The 13,529-nt window shown below is 43.8% G+C and overlaps 1 protein-coding gene across 4 annotated transcripts in view; it reads right to left on the reverse strand.

Moving 5' to 3' along the window:
- ZNF277 (zinc finger protein 277) overlaps positions 1 to 13,529 on the reverse strand; it is a 146,428-nt gene that overhangs the window by 60,063 nt on the left and 72,836 nt on the right. The window lies entirely within an intron of this gene.

A 13,529-nucleotide genomic window follows, 5' to 3' on the forward strand; every position in this document is an offset into this window, starting at 1 on the left:
AATTGACTTCCTTATTGATAGGCCCCAGTTTGTGCAAGTTGGAAGAAAAGTTTCCAATTCCATGTTTTTGAGTACGGGTTCCCCACAGGGCTGTGTTTTGAGTCTGTTACTGTTCACATTGATGACTGCTGTGCTGTCTGCTATGAATCATATTGTGAAGTATGTGGATGACACAGCAGCGGTGGGTCTTATCTAAGAGGATAACAAAGATTCTTATAGGGAGGAAGTAAAAGCTTTGGTGGACTGGTGCAATAAAAATAACCTGGTTTTGAATGTTAATAAAACAAAGGAGATCATTGTTGATTTTAGAAAGAGTCAGCATAGTCATATTCCACTTTGAATCAAGGCTGCAGCTGTGGAGGTGGTCAATAGTATTAAGTACCAGGGGGTGCAGATATCTAACAATCTGACTTGGTCTCTTCATACATTATCTTTAGTGAAGCATGCAAACCAGCATTTGCATTTCTTGTGTTGGATGAGGAGAGCACATCTTTTTCCTTCTGTCCTGGCCACTTTTTACAGAGGCACAGTTTAGAGCATTTTAACAAACTGCATCACTATTTGGTGGTAGCAGTGCCTCAGATAGAAGATCCATACAGAGAGTGGTACAGACAGTTAAGATTATAAGAAGCTCGCTTCCCGTTATTCAGGAAACTGCTTATAAACACTATGTACTTAGAGCTCGAAGCATTGTTAGAGACCCCATACACCCTTTATGGTCTGTTTCTGTTGCTCCCCTCTGGGAAGAGGTTTCAAAGTATTTATAGTAAAACTACTAGATTCGCTTCTGGTTCCTGATTTTCAGCGAAACAGCTGGAAGATTCGGAATGCCGAATCTTTCGGCTGAAATATCTTTTTGTTGGGGACCCTAAGGGGCCAGAACCCACCCTGAAGGGGTGGAATGAAGGAAGGAAATCCCAGGGACTTAGGAGAGATGGCGGTGTCTCTGAACAGTCCAGGAGAAGCCTCCCAGAAACCAACGGAAGAAAAGGCTGGCTAACTCCACGTCCAGCCATAGCTGAAACAACGGAAGCCATAAGCTGTTCAACTAAGCGGATCTTAAACAGCATGCTTGAATCTGAGTAAGAATATTGATTTTCTCTATCCTACCTATTTTCCTGAAGAAAGTCCCCCAAAAAAGAGATCTCCGAAGAAGGAAAAGGGGAGGGGGACTCTGCTCCCTCCCTTTTAGTTAGTGGTGAAAATTACCCTTTAGAGAAAGAAAGAAGACTAGAAAGACATGAAAAATGAGCAAATGCTGACACTTGCTGGTGGATGAGGATTTTTTTTCCTCTGAACCTCAAAGCTTTTAAAAAAATGCAGCTGTGTAAACAAAGTGGAAATACCAAAGCTGAAGCAATGAATACTTTACAAAAGGAAACATATGATAAGCGACAACAATTTCAAAGGACAATGATTTTAAACTACATAGAAATCCAGAATAATTTTGAGAGCATGAATCAATTTCCAACTTAATTTCACTCCAAGAAATTTCCCAGGAAAACACAGTAGAGATGACTGAACAAAATTCTGAGGATAGAGAATTAAAGAAGGAACCTTATAAAATGATCACTTCACAAAAGGAAGCATATGATAAGCAGCAAAAATTTCAAAGGACAATGACCTTAAACTACAAGGAAATGCAGAATAACTTTGAGAGCATGAATCAACTTAAGTTCAACTTAATTTCACTTCAAGAACTTTCTCAGGAAAATACAGCAGAGATGACTAAATATAATTTTGAGGATAGAGAATTGAAGATGGAACCATATAAAATAAAAAAACCATGATTTAATTCAAATGGGAAATATTTCAAGATGTCTAAACAACTTTGAAGATAAGGAAAAGAATGAGAAAAAATACCTTATAGGGAAACAAATGTAGCAGCAAAACATATTGATTAAGAGGCAACAACCAGAGAAAAAAGACTAAAATGAAAATTCAGGAAAAAGAAGATGGAGATTATCAGAAAGAATATTTTAAAAAGAAACATTTGTTTGAATATGGCTAAAGAAATGGAAAAACTTTGAAATATACTACTCTTAGAGGGATACATTTTTTCCCCTTAACTAACGTAATGTGGTTTTTTATTCTTCTGAAAAAAGTTGAAATGATTTAAACAAAAGCAAATGTTTTAGTTATTTAAATGTGATGATAAGAACAGCATAAAAATGTGTTTTGAATGAGAGTTAAAGGATTAGATGATTAGAACTATTGAATGGAATGTTCAGAGTTCATACAGATTAAATACATTCTTTTTTTATTGAAAAGTTTTACAATACATTTTATCTTTAACAATCCCTCCCCCCCTCCACCCAACCATTCCTAACCCTCCCTAACCCTCTCCCCACCCCTTCCCCCTCCCTCCTCCCCAACTTCCCAGAGCTAAATACAAGGTATAAAAGTAAAAACAATCATAAACAACCATATGTTAACAACAATAAACTATTAAGTCTATCGCACTCTAGCTCATATAAAATGACTACAAGCCATACTAATATCACATAAAAAACTTATACAAATGCTAAATGAAACTTTTTAGTCCCATATTTGCTCTGGATATAATCAATCCACTTTTTCCACTCCATAATATAACGTTGTTGCGAATGGTCTTTCAAATAAGCCGAAATCTTTGCCATTTCCGCCAGGTCAGAAACTTTTAAAGTCCATTCTTCTATAGTCGGCAGTTCCTCCTTTTTCCAATATTGACCTACTAAGAGTCTTGCTGCCGTTAGTAAGTTCAGCATCAACTTAGTGTCCACAACAGTAGTATCCGTAGTTATGCCCAATAAAAACAATTGCGGACAAAACTTTATCCTTTGCTTAAATATCTTCTGCATATTCCACCAGATTTTAACCCAAAAAGCTGTAACCTTTTTACAGGTCCACCATATATGAAAATACGTTGCATCTTCGCCATCACATCTCCAACATTTAGGTTGATAGTTCGGATACATACTTGCAAGCTTTTTAGGATCTAAATGCCACCTATAAAACATTTTGTAAAAGTTCTCTCTTAAGTTTTGAGCTTGCGTAAATTTTACGTTCCTCACCCAAATCTTTTCCCAAGTGTCCATTGTGATAACTTCTTGAATATTCTGAGCCCATTTTATCATACAATCTTTAACAAGTTCCGTTTCTGAATCAATTTCTATCAATGCAAGATATATCCGTTTGATATGTGCTGGACCCTGATTTCTAATTTGCTTTACCAGATTTTCATCAGTCATTGAGAAACCAATTTTCTGGTCTTCTTTCCACCTGGCCCGTAATTGACCATATTGAAACCAAGTTTGAACAATCTTCTCGTCTCGTAAAAAATTGTACGGCTTCAAACACCATACGTTCCTCTCCAAACTTAAGATTTCCTTATATGTAGTCACATCATGTTTGAAGCCAACATTTATGTTTTCTATTGCATGTTTCGGTATTGCCCATAAAGGTATCTTGTAGTTTAGCTTATGTCTATACTTTTTCCAAACTCTCAGCAATGCCAGTCTTAAAATATGCACTTTAAACACATTATCTACCTTCTTATCATACAATAAATATGCATGCCAGCCAAATAATAAGTTGTGGCCTTCAAGATTTAATAATCTCCCTTGTGTTAAATTAATCCAGTCACTTATCGCTGACAACGCAGCAGCTTCATAATATAATTTAAAGTTGGGCATTTTAAGACCACCTCTTTCATGCGTGTCCTGCATAATCTTAAATTTAACTCGTGGCCTTTTCCCTGCCCATACGAATTTATTGATACCCTTTTGCCATTCCTCCAAATTTGAGTCTTTTTTAAGAATAGGTATCATTTGAAATAAGAATAGAAATTTAGGCAAAACATTCATTTTCACTGCTGCAATTCTTCCCAGTAGAGACAATTGCATTTGAGGGTGACAAATACACCCCCAAATATTTAACCCTTTTAACAATCTCAAATCCAGTTAACCCTTCTAGAAGGGCCTTTTGCGATACTGTCATATTTTTGGCTAATATTTTAGTTTTTTGTATATTAACCTTAAATCCAGAAACCTTTCCATATTGCATTATTATCTCCATCAGGTCCACAACAGAATTCTTTGGCTGGGTCACCGTAACAACCAGATCGTCTGTGAACACCCTCAGTCTATAATCCTGATCTCTAATTTGAATTCCCTTAATTTTTTTCAAATTCCGTATTTTAATCAGTAATATCTCCAATGTTAAAACAAATAATAAAGGTGATAACGGACACCCTTGTCTTGTGCCCTTTTCAATATTACATACTTCAGTCAAACTATTATTTACTATTATTCGGGCTGTTTGTTTTTGGTATAATGCCCTAATTGGTTGTAAGAATTTATCCCAAAAATTCATTTTATCTAAAGCTTTCATCAGAAATTGCCAATTATCTGTTGCAAAAACCCTCATCAATCTATTAGCTAAAACCTTAGCAAATATCTTGTAGTCCGTGTTCAAAAGTGATATTGGTCTGTAATTTCTTACTTGAGTGACGTCCTGATCTTCCTTCGGAATCAAAGAAATAAAAGCAGTTCTCCAAGACGGAGGCACCCTTCCTCCCCTTTGAATTGTCTGAAACAATTCCCTTAATGGCTTTATCATCTCCAATTGTAGATTTTTGTAATACACCGCAGTCAGTCCATCCGTACCTGGTGCTTTATCCACCTTCAATTGTTTAATTGCTAAAAGAATTTCTTCTTCTGTTATCAATTGATTAATCTCTTCGTTTTGTTCTTGTGTAAGAACCGGGATGTTGGCATTCCTCAAATATACCTCAATATCTGCTTCATTAATCTTATCTTTAGCATATAATTTAGAATAAAAGTCCACAAAAGCTTCCTTGATAAGGTCCTGTTGATACACAACCTTACCCTTATGTTCTATTTTATCTATGTTAGAAGCCCTTTGCTTCTTCCTTAACCTGTAAGCTAACCATCTGCCTGGTTTATTGGCATTATAAAAAGTGTTATGCCTAGCAAACCGTAAATTAGTTGCCACCTGATCAGCCATCAACTTATCAAATTGTCCTCTTAACAAATTAATAACCTCTTTGATCTTCACATCCGATGGATTCAAAATTAGGGCCTTTTCTTTTTCCCTAATTTCATTCTCTAATTCTTTCCTCCTAAATTCCAAGTTACATCTGTATTTGTTGTTCATATATATTAACACCCCTCTCATATAAGCTTTGCTAGCATCCCAAACCATGTCCATAGAAGTACCCTTATTCATGTTAGTTTCAAAAAAGTCCTTCATCTGTTTTTTACATTCTTCCACATTTCTCTGATTTCTAAACAAGTTCTCATTTAAGCGCCAAGTGCGCCTATCTCTATTATCCTTGTCAATCTCTAGCCAAACTGGACTATGGTCAGACATAGTTCTTGGACAAATCTTTATCTTCTTGATCGTGGAAAAAAAATCATTAGTCAGTAATATAAAATCAATCCTGGAAAAAGATTGATGTCTATCAGAAAAAAAGTGTAATCCTTTTCTTGTAAATGTCTTTCTCTCCAAATGTCTCGCAACTCCAAATCATCCTTCATCTCAAAAAAAGATTTAGGCAATCTAGCGTGGCTTGGAGTATGCCTAAAAGAACCACACTTGTCCAGTTGTACGTCCAAGACGCCGTTCCAATCTCCCATAAAAATAAAAGATTTATAATCCAACTGAGTAATCTTGCTGTGTAATGAACTATAAAAATCAGCTTGTTGTTGATTAGGAGCGTACAGTCCAACCAAAAGCGTTTTTTTTGCCTTCTAACAACAAATCTACTATAACATATCTTCCTTGTTTATCTGCTTCTATTAACTCCGCTGTCATAGTATTCTTGACATAAATAACCACTCCATTTTTCTTATTCATTGCAGAAGCAATAAATTGTGTACCCAATCTAGAGTTCAATAGGTACTTTTGGTCCATAACCCTAATATGTGTTTCTTGCAAGCAAATAACATCAGTCTTAAATTGTTTTAAGTATTGAAAAACTTTCTCTTCTGTGGTGAGTTTAAGCCATTGACATTCCAAATTAGAAACTTAGTCGCCATCCTTAGCGACCCGAAGCTTCTGGAGCACGTCTGCCAGGAGTCCCTTAACTTCCTTAGGCCGCGCCCCTCCCACAGCTTCGCTATAGGTACGCTTTGGAGGTTCCATAACTTTCTGCTGGTCCTGCTCTTGCTCTCGTCTCGCTTGTCTCAAGGCAGCACGCGTCATCCTCTGCTCTCTGGCATCTTCCGATGAAGCTGTAATTTGATCCACTCCAGTAGCTTTCTCATCTGTCTGCGTTCCTTCAGCATCTTGAGGCTTTCCCTCGCCATTTTTCTTTGCAGATTCCAAAAGTGGTAAAGGGGTTGCTTTTAAAACATTGCTGTAAAAATCACGTGCCTGGATCACTGTGTCTCGTGCCTTCATGCATCACCACCATGCCCACTGGTATCTCCCATCTAAACTTGATGTTGCGTTTCTTAAGTTCCTGTGCCAGAAAAGCAAAATCTTTCCTTCTCCTTAAAATTCTTGGAGGAATCTCTTTTAAAACCAAAACTTCTTGCTCAGCAACCACAAGCTTAGTATCATAAGAAACTTGGATAACTTCATTCCTGATTGCCCTCTTTGTGAAATAAACCACCACATCTCTAGGTAGCTTCCTTTGCCTTGCAATCCAGGAATTCACACGAAAGATTTTGTCTATATTTCCCTCAATTTCAGCTGCTGACTGTCCCAGTACCACTTCCAAAGCCTCAGAGACTATCTGCTTTAAATCTTCTTTAGGATTCTCTTTTAAGCCTCTGATTCTGATAGCAAACTCCATCTGGTGGTACTGGACCAGAGTCAAGTCACCGTCCATTTTATCCATCACATTTTCATTCTCTAACACTTTTGCTTCTAATCTGGAATTATTTTGGCTAAGATCTTCCATTTTTTCGTCCATGCATTCAATACATAAAGCCATACCTTGAAGTGCAGGCAAGATGTCTGCCCTCATTGCTGTAAACTTCTCCTCCAGCTTTTCCATCTTTTCATCTATAATATCTGCTATTTGTTGTGAGTGCTTTTCCAAAGCATCCTGTAGATCTTTAACCATCAGTGCCGGAGCAGGTGCAGGAGGCAGTAAGGCTTGCAGCGAGGACTGTTGCACCGGGGAAGCCCCCGTGCTCCTGAGAACTTTAGAAGTTTTAGCCGCTATCTTCCCCCACTTTCACTTGCTACGCACTTTCACTTCAAAGTCCATAAAATCCGTTGAACTAGAGAACAAAAATCCACTGTCACCTTGATCTCCTGTATCGCTCTGCCTGCCTCTTCACACTCCAAAGTCCTTCCTTTTGGCAGGGGTGGTTGCTAACGCTTGGTTCTGCTCCCCAAAACACGGAGCAGAAGCGCTGCGCAGCCCGGAGCAAACCCAGGCTTCGGGGGGGGGGCTCGATCCTTCAGCCGCCCGAACTAAAAGCTCAGGCGGCCCCGGAGAGCTCAACCCCTACCTGGGGCCTCACCCCCTCCTCTTCTTCCGAGGAGGGGGCTTCCAAACCGCCGAAACAGCTGATCGGCGCTGTTTTCAGCGGTTCTACGAAGCCGCGGAGCGGACAGCCCGGAGATGGCTGTCTTCAGCGTCGCGTCGCCACCGGAAGTCAGCTATGGTCAAAAAGAATAAGAAATTGAGGGAATAAATATATATTAAATTAGGAAGGCTACATATTTTTAAGTTATATGTTATTTTTTGTATCTCAGGGCTTGTCTTTTTTTTCTTGTTTCTTTTTTTTTCTTTTCTCTTTCTACTTTCTTTTTTACTTATTGATTAAGAAATATAAAAGCATGAGAGGGTTTATATGGAAAAAACAGAATTAAATCCACCAATGTAAATATAGTTAAATGTTGAAAAGATTGTCACTTGTAAGAATATTTAGAATTTGGAGGGAGAAATAAGCTGAAATAAACACGGTAACAGGATTTATAATAAGGCAACTAAAATGACAAATAGGATTATTGAAACTATATACTTAACTGTTGTTAATTAAAATAATGAGAATTGTCTTAATCTGTTTTGCAAAGAAAGATACTTTGGGGGAAGGGGAAATCAAATGAAATTAACATATGGAATATAGATCACAGAAATTAATTGTTAAGGATTGTCTTATGTTACCCAGACAACATTCTGTTTATAAATTACTGAATGTTTTATGTTATGTTAAAAAATTCTAATAAAATATTTTTTTAAAAAACCTACTAGATTCTGTAAAAACTTTGTTCCTTATGCCATCCATCTTGTAAATTCACAGAATTCTTTTTTTTGCCATGTATATGTATATATTCAAACTACACTGTGATGTTTCTCTGAGTCATATGTGTGGGTATGTGGGGTATATGCATAATGGCATTTTTTTGAGAGCTAAATGCAACAAAATTTCATTTTAATGTATGCTGATTAGTGACAATGTTTCTATTATTCTATTCTATTCTATTCTATTCTATTCTATTCTATTCTATTCTATTCTATTCTATTCTATTCTATTCTGTTCTGTTCTATTCTATTCTTCCATTCCATTCCATTCTATTCCAGTTTTTAAAAAGACTAATCAGATTTGGCTAAAACTGAGTACAAACATATAGCAGGTGCATATGGGCAAAAAGACACTAAGACTGCTGTGGGTGATTTAGCTTAACTATTCATAAAAAAATTTCTCTCCTCCCATCTATCCAAGAAATAAGTCTCAAAGTTTATTGGCCCATTCCCTATCATAGATCAATACAGCCCTAAGGTTATCCATCTGCAACTGCCCACCTCAGGCAACGTACAATTTATAATTCTGTTTGTCTATGGAGATTATCAGTCATCCATGTCATGGTTGTCCCAAAGGTGCTTTTTCAAGAGGCAACTGGACTTGAAGACATTTCACTTCTCATCCAAGACGCTTCTTCACTTCTGAAATGAAGAAGTTTCTTGGATGAGTTCTGAAGTGAAGAAGTTTCTTGGATGAGAAATGAAACGTTTTCAAGGGAAAACAAAGAAAGTCCACTTGTCTCTTGAAAAAACACTTTGGGGACAATTCTTTTTTGTGTTTCTCATGTCCAGCACCTTTCCCTCTCCCATACGTTTTCACAGAATAACATGAGGTGGAGTATATTTTGGATTCTAGATTCAGGAAAAGGAGGCTTGAATATTTCATTTCATCTACAACTATCCTGACATAGAATAATCCTGGGAAATGGCAAAGGATGCTCACAATTTGTCCTTTAGTTTCATTTGAAATACCCATGCAAACACTATTCCATGAACCGTCTTTAGACTCTCTAGACCAGGAACAATGGCCCTTTTATGACTTGTGGACTTCCACTCCTAGAATTCCTGAACCAGGAGTTGAAGTTCACAAGTCATAAAGGGACCATCATTCCTCCTTTCTTCATGAAGAAGAAAACCTCTTGCTCATATCTTCTTGATCTCTCCAGCTGCTGTTGGCAGCCAGAAGGTAAAGCACATTCCAGTTTCATCTAAATCTTCCATCTCAATATCTCAGTATTTGTTGAGCTTGTAAGATGCTGAGCCTGTCTTCATGTACAGGAGAATAGAGTAACTGTTGGGGAAAGATCATATGAAGGGAAGTAGGCTTGACTCAGAGAAGAGAGAGGGTAATGCAGTATGAATAGAGAAAAAATATCGGAGTCCTGGAAAGGTAGAGAACATAAGAAACAAACTGGTAATAATTCTGTGCTTACTAGGTTCAAATCTAAAATAAGTTGAAGCAAAGAAAGGTTTTGGGGGTGTTTTCAATATTATGTGACTATATTAAATTACATTCCAAGGCTCCTGATAACTCCTATTTACTGAACCTGATAATCTTGAGAGGACAGTAACATTAAAACATGGACAAAAACTATAAATGTAGTTCATGTTCACTGGGTTAGATTCTACAACACTGGCCAATATATTTTTGTGGTTTGAAATTAGAATTTACATTTTATGATTCCTTGGTAGCAAAGAGCTATAGGAAAAGCTAAAGCTTCATTTTGATTTTTTTTCTCCATGGGTCCTTCTTTTCAAATTAGAGTACAAAGCATGATCAAAGAATTATCTCACCTTAATTATTTGATTTTCAAATAGAAATTGGTGAGAAGATATGCTCCCAAGTTAAACTATTTCCAGCTGCATTTCAATTCCTAAAGACTTTGCGAATCACAATGTGATTTATGGTTGTTTATCCCTATATCTTTAACTTTACAGTATTTCACAGCAACAAACTACCGTATATACTTGAGTATAAGCCGACTCGAGTATAAGCCGAGACCCCCAATTTCACCCCCAAAAACTGGAAAAAGTTATTGACTCGAGTATAAGCCGATCCGCCGTTCTGCTCGATCCGCCATTTTGCAAGCCTGAATACACAGGAATACCCTGTGTGGCCGCGGCTCGTCGGCAGGTCTCCGTTCCTCCTGCCGACCTTTGGGGAGGTTTGGGCGCCTCCCCAAACCTCCCCAAACGTCGGCAGGTCTCCGTTCCTCCTGCCGACCTTTGGGGAGGTTTGGGCGCCTCCCCAAACCTCCCCAAACCTCGGCAGGTCTCCGTTCCTCCTGCCGACCTTTGGGGAGGTTTGGGCGCCTCCCCAAACCTCGGCAGGTCTCCGTTCCTCCTGCCGACCTTTGGGGAGGTTTGGGCGCCTCCCCAAACCTCGGCAGGTCTCCGTTCCTCCTGCCGACCTTTGGGGAGGTTTGGGCGCCTCCCCAAACCTCGGCAGGTCTCCGTTCCTCCTGCCGACCTTTGGGGAGGTTTGGGCGCCTCCCCAAACCTCCCCAAACCTCGGCAGGTCTCCGTTCCTCCTGCCGACCTTTGGGGAGGTTTGGGCGCCTCCCCAAACCTCGGCAGGTCTCCGTTCCTCCGCGCAGACCTGCCGACCTTTGGGGAGGTTTGGGCGCCTCCCCAAACGTCCCCAAACCTCGGCAGGTCTCCGTTCCTGTTTGGGGAGGTTTGGGCGCCTCCCCAAACCTCGGCAGGTCTCCGTTCCTCCGCGCAGACCTGCCGACGTTTGGGGAGGTTTGGGCGCCTCCCCAAACCTCCCCAAACCTCGGCAGGTCTCCGTTCCTGTTTGGGGAGGTTTGGGCGCCTCCCCAAACCTCCCCAAACCTCGGCAGGTCTCCGTTCCTCCGCGCAGACCTGCCGACCTTTGGGGAGGTTTGGGCGCCTCCCCAAACGTCCCCAAAACTCGGCAGGTCTCCGTTCCTGTTTGGGGAGGTTTGGGCGCCTCCCCAAACCTCCCCAAACCTCGGCAGGTCTCCGTTCCTCCGCGCAGACCTGCCGACCTTTGGGGAGGTTTGGGCGCCTCCCCAAACGTCCCCAAACCTCGGCAGGTCTCCGTTCCTGTTTGGGGAGGTTTGGGCGCCTCCCCAAACCTCGGCAGGTCTCCGTTCCTCCGCGCAGACCTGCCGACCTTTGGGGAGGTTTGGGCGCCTCCCCAAACCTCCCCAAACCTCGGCAGGTCTCCGTTCCTGTTTGGGGAGGTTTGGGCGCCTCCCCAAACCTCGGCAGGTCTCCGTTCCTCCGCGCAGACCTGCCGACCTTTGGGGAGGTTTGGGCGCCTCCCCAAACCTCCCCAAACCTCGGCAGGTCTCCGTTCCTGTTTGGGGAGGTTTGGGCGCCTCCCCAAACCTCGGCAGGTCTCCGTTCCTCCGCGCAGACCTGCCGACCTTTGGGGAGGTTTGGGCGCCTCCCCAAACGTCCCCAAACCTCGGCAGGTCTCCGTTCCTGTTTGGGGAGGTTTGGGCGCCTCCCCAAACGTCCCCAAACCTCGGCAGGTCTCCGTTCCTCCGCGCAGACCTGCCGACCTTTGGGGAGGTTTGGGCGCCTCCCCAAACGTCCCCAAACCTCGGCAGGTCTCCGTTCCTGTTTGGGGAGGTTTGGGCGCCTCCCCAAACCTCGGCAGGTCTCCGTTCCTGTTTGGGGAGGTTTGGGCGCCTCCCCAAACCTCCCCAGGTCTCCGTTCCTCCGCGCAGACCTGCCGAGGTTTGGGGAGGTTTGGGGAGGCGCCCAAACCTCCCCAAACAGGAACGGAGACCTGCCGAGGTTTGGGGACGTTTGGGGAGGCGCCCAAACCTCCCCAAAGGTCGGCAGGTCTGCGCGGAGGAACGGAGACCTGCCGAGGTTTGGGGAGGTTTGGGGAGGCGCCCAAACCTCCCCAAACAGGAACGGAGACCTGCCGAGGTTTGGGGACGTTTGGGGAGGCGCCCAAACCTCCCCAAAGGTCGGCAGGTCTGCGCGGAGGAACGGAGACCTGCCGAGGTTTGGGGAGGCGCCCAAACCTCCCCAAACAGGAACGGAGACCTGCCGAGGTTTGGGGAGGTTTGGGGAGGCGCCCAAACCTCCCCAAAGGTCGGCAGGTCTGCGCGGAGGAACGGAGACCTGCCGAGGTTTGGGAAGGTTTGGGGAGGCGCCCAAACCTCCCCAAACAGGAACGGAGACCTGCCGAGGTTTGGGGACGTTTGGGGAGGCGCCCAAACCTCCCCAAAGGTCGGCAGGTCTGCACGGAGGAACGGAGACCTGCCGAGGTTTGGGGAGGTTTGGGGAGGCGCCCAAACCTCCCCAAACAGGAACGGAGACCTGCCGAGGTTTGGGGACGTTTGGGGAGGCGCCCAAACCTCCCCAAAGGTCGGCAGGTCTGCACGGAGGAACGGAGACCTGCCGAGGTTTGGGGAGGTTTGGGGAGGCGCCCAAACCTCCCCAAACAGGAACGGAGACCTGCCGAGGTTTGGGGACGTTTGGGGAGGCGCCCAAACCTCCCCAAAGGTCGGCAGGTCTGCGCGGAGGAACGGAGACCTGCCGAGGTTTGGGGAGGTTTGGGGAGGCGCCCAAACCTCCCCAAACAGGAACGGAGACCTGCCGAGGTTTGGGGAGGTTTGGGGAGGCGCCCAAACCTCCCCAAACGTCGGCAGGTCTGCGCGGAGGAACGGAGACCTGCCGAGGTTTGGGGAGGTTTGGGGAGGCGCCCAAACCTCCCCAAACAGGAACGGAGACCTGCCGAGGTTTGGGGACGGCGGAGGAACGGAGACCTGCCGAGGTTTGGGGAGGCGCCCAAACCTCCCCAAAGGTCGGCAGGAGGAACGGAGACCTGCCGAGGTTTGGGGAGGTTTGGGGAGGCGCCCAAACCTCCCCAAAGGTCGGCAGGAGGAACGGAGACCTGCCGAGGTTTGGGGAGGTTTGGGGAGGCGCCCAAACCTCCCCAAAGGTCGGCAGGAGGAACGGAGACCTGCCGAGGTTTGGGGAGGCGCCCAAACCTCCCCAAAGGTCGGCAGGAGGAACGGAGACCTGGGGAGGTTTGGGGAGGCGCCCAAACCTCCCCAAAGGTCGGCAGGAGGAACGGAGACCTGCCGAGGTTTGGGGAGGCGCCCAAACCTCCCCAAAGGTCGGCAGGAGGAACGGAGACCTGCCGAGGTTTGGGGAGGTTTGGGGAGGCGCCCAAACCTCCCCAAAGGTCGGCAGGAGGAACGGAGACCTGCCGAGGTTTGGGGAGGTTTGGGGAGGCGCCCAAACCTCCCCAAACGTCGGCAGGTCTGCGCGG

This window comes from Vipera berus (genome assembly GCF_964194415.1).
Source record: "Vipera berus genome assembly, chromosome: 6".
NCBI lineage: Eukaryota > Metazoa > Chordata > Lepidosauria > Squamata > Viperidae > Vipera > Vipera berus.